The sequence below is a fragment of the Branchiostoma floridae genome, chromosome 2, assembly GCF_000003815.2.
Source record: "Branchiostoma floridae strain S238N-H82 chromosome 2, Bfl_VNyyK, whole genome shotgun sequence".
Lineage (NCBI taxonomy): Eukaryota > Metazoa > Chordata > Leptocardii > Amphioxiformes > Branchiostomatidae > Branchiostoma > Branchiostoma floridae.
The window spans coordinates 23,856,638-23,856,883 of NC_049980.1; positions in this window are offsets into that span (position 1 = coordinate 23,856,638).

Here is a 246-nt window from a genome sequence, read left to right on the forward strand (position 1 = left end):
TACGTGTAGCGAGCAGCTTATGACTATGGCCTGTTTTGTTTACAAATGTCTAGATCTGTCATTCACCCTACACTTCTCTTTATTCTTTGTTTCTGTGTGCGGACTATTGCAGTGACACGTGCACTTTGAACAAACTGAAGAGTGTCATTCAAGTTGTCCTGAAATCTTTCAAACCTCATATTCAAAAGGACGGAAAAGACATCAATAAGCAGGCGACCTTCCACATCCCAACCCTATGGGCGTCTT